Genomic DNA, 3507 nt, shown 5'->3' on the forward strand with positions numbered 1-3507 from the left:
GATCTCCCGGGGTTGCACGACGTACAGGCAGGCTTCCCATGTTTTCCCTGCAGAGAGATGGCATGGGCCGCTGACTCTTCTGTCAGGTCGTGCGCCAGAGCACGCCTCTGTTCTTTCGCCGTGTCGTGGCCCATGAGGTGGGCCTGCTGGCACTGGGGCAGCCGCCGTCTCAGGTGGGCGTGCAGGGCCTGTCCAGTCCCCAGCTCTCAGACGCACTGAAGTGCATTCCTCTGAGCGGCGTGTAAGGATTGCCTCAATTTACACTTTATCCAGCAATCTATGTGAATACATTTTACAAATCTTTTGTAGACACCTGACATCGCTGAACAATAAATATTCTATACATTCAGAAAACTAAGATAATGGCATCTGGTCCCATCACTTCATGGCAAATAGATGGGGAAACAGTGACAGACTGTTTTGGGGGCCTCCGAACTCAACTGCAGATGGTGACTACAGCCATGAAATTAAAAGATGGTTGCTCCTTGGAAGAAAAGTTTTGACCAACCTAGACTGCATGGTAAAAAGCAGAGACGTTACTTTGCCACCAAAGTCCATCTAGTCAAAGCTGTGGTTTTTCCAGTAGTCATGTATGGATGTGAGAGTTGGACTATAAAGAAAGCTGAGCACCAAAGAATTGATGTTTTTGAACTGTGGTGTTGGAGAAGACTCTTGAGAGTTTTCTTGGACTGCAAGGAGATCCAACCAGTCCATCCTAAAGGAAATCAGTCCTGAATATTCATTGGAAGGACTGATGCTGAAGCTGAAACTCCAGTACTTGGCCACCTGATGAGAAGAGCTGACTCCTTGGGAAAGACCCTGATGCTAGGAAAGATTGAAGGCAGGAGGAGAAGGGGACGACAGAGGATGAGATGGCTGGATGGCATCACTGACTCGATGGACATGAGTTTGAGTGCGCTCCAGGAGTTGGTGATGGACAGGGAGGCCTGGTGTGCTGCAGTCCATGGGGTCTCGAGGAGTCGGCCACGACTGAGCGCCTGAATGAGCTGGAGCAGCTGGCAACAGTCCATCTGAATGTCTTAGATGCGGGAGTTGCTGCCAGGGTTCTTGTTTTGTTGGTTGGAGGGTTTTTTTTTTTCCCTCTTTTGAAATTATTTTAATTTACAAACAGAAAACATCTTTGAAGACAAAAATGAAAAAACATAAAATTCTATGGGGACTGGAATCAGAACTGGTCATCACGAAGCCTAGAGACAGGACAGGGCGCACGGCATGCCAGCATCTCCGGGAGCACCGGGGCTGGGGTGGGGGCCGGCCCCAGCAGGGTGGGGGAGCCCCCAGGGCCCTGGGGGCCCTGGGGCAGGGTTGTGTGAGCCCACCAGCGATGCGGGCAGGGAGGCCGGGCTGCAGCGACCCGAGCAAGCCAGGGGCTCAGAATGAGGCCGGGGCATGGGGTGGACTCGGGCCAGGTCCCCCAGCCTGGGGACCCCCAGCCTCTGCCTCCTAAGAATAGGTAGCCGAGGGCGCCAGGCCCGCCCGCGTCTCGTCCCTCTCACGCCGGCCGCAGCTCAGATGTTGGCTGTGCTGTATCAGCCCCCCTCTGCACATTCCCCCGCGGCCAGGAAGGCACATGGAGGTCTCCCCATCTGGAAAACGCACCTTAGGCCCCGGCAAGAACCCAAGGCCAGGGAGGGTGCCGCGGGGCTTGGGTCGGCCTCCAGGGGGCGCCGTGCCCTCACTTCGCGGCCCGCTCGGCGAAGCCAGGCGGGGAGGAGGGGGACAGGCCCCTCGCGGCTCCCCTCACGCGCGGCTCGCTGTGGACTCTGAGCTGTCTGCTGGGCGGCCCTCCCTCGCTGCTGGGGCCTGGTCGGGTGCCGTCCAGGCCACCGGGACGGATCTCCTCTCGGGGCAAGGTGAGGACCTCGGGCCCATGTCCACACGCACCACCTCTAAGCCAGGGCCCTCGCGGAGGCCGCCGCCTGCTTTCCGGCTCCACTTCTGCTCCACAAGGATGTAGTCGTGGCTGCCCCAGGGGCTCAGAATGAGGCCGGGGTGTGGGGTGGATGGGCATTCCCCCACCATGCACCCCGTCCTCGGCCTCCTCGCAGCCCCCAGCCCCACCCTGAGCACCGCCGTGTCCCAGGCTGCACCTGTCTGCTGTCCTGGAGGAGCCTCGCTGGAGGGCACTGCAGGTGCCCCCTGATTCCTGGGGACCCGGGCAACAAAGGGCTCCCTGACTCAAAGAGCTCACAGACCAGGACGGGTGCCCTGCACTGGAGACGCCCCCATCCCCCTGCTCTGAGTTGCCAGCCCGGCCAGGCCCCGCCCCTCACCAGCAGCATGGCTCGGGGTGGGGGGGCCCCCAAGTCCCCTGAGGCCTGGCTCTCACACCTGTATCATGGAGACGACCCAGAGAACCTCCCTCCTCCGGCTGCCGGGAAGAGCCAAGAGCGGCCACAACGCCCGACGCCACAGCCACGGTTCTCCCAAGGAGCACAGTGTCTTCCTGGCTGGGGGGGCGGGGGGCGCAGGGACAGGGCTACAGGGTCAGCAGAGGGCGCAGTCGGGGCAGGCTGGGTGGAGGCCCAGGGCACCCCGCCAAGCAGCACCATCTGCCCGTGTCGGGGCCCCTCCTGCGGCAGGAGCAGGGAGAGGTGGACCAAAGTGACCCCCTGCAGCCCCCGGCCCCACACCTGCCTGCAGCAGTGATCCCCGCAGGCCCTGCCCCTGCCCTCGGGTGCCTGCCCGAGCTCCCCCATCTGTAAGACGTGGGGAGATATGCCTGCCCCCTGGGTGTTTGCCTGTGACATAAAGAGACTGCCTCGAAGGCTGGTCATCCTGGCACCCCTGCCGGCGGGAACGGAGGCCCAGAAACCGGGGAGATGGCAAGTAAGAGGGCTCATGCCAGCCGGCACAGGAGATGCCGGTCGGAGGCCCGCTGGGCTGAGTGACAGGTTCGCTGAGCCCCAGCCCTACCCGATCACAGCACAGGCTGGACGGTCAGTACCTGGAAACTCTGGGAAGGCCCCAGAGCAGGAACAGCACCTCCAGGCTAGGGGAGAAAGGCTGCCCCCGGAGGGCTTCCTGGAGGAGGGGACGTGACAAGCCACCAGGCTACACCATGATTTACAGGGACTCGGGCAGTTCTGCACATGCAGGGACAGTTGGGAAGGAGACACTGTCATAAAGTACAAAGTGGAAGGCGTTGTGTGGGGAGGGCGGGGAGGGACGGAGCTGAACCCCCAAAGCCGTCGAGGTGTCGGGGTCCGTTGGGCTCACTTTGGGAGCTTTCTGCGGGAGGTTTCACTGCCCCCACGCTGCCAGGAGCCCCTGGTTCCAAGACAGGAAAGGAAAAAGGACCGGCCTGCCGCCAGCCGGGAGCCCCATGGGGGTCGCCAGGATGTCAGGGCCCCAGACCCCGCCGGCGTCCGGGGCCGAGGCCCCCGCGGCCTGCCCCGGGCCGCCCCACTTCCGCGGCAGCGGCTGGCGCTGGCTCCCGGCTCCGGCCGCAGCGTCGCCGCAGCGCCGGCCCCGCCCCGCCCGCCC

The sequence above is a fragment of the Ovis canadensis genome, chromosome 17 (genome assembly GCF_042477335.2).
Source record: "Ovis canadensis isolate MfBH-ARS-UI-01 breed Bighorn chromosome 17, ARS-UI_OviCan_v2, whole genome shotgun sequence".
NCBI classification, from domain to species: Eukaryota; Metazoa; Chordata; class Mammalia; order Artiodactyla; family Bovidae; genus Ovis; species Ovis canadensis.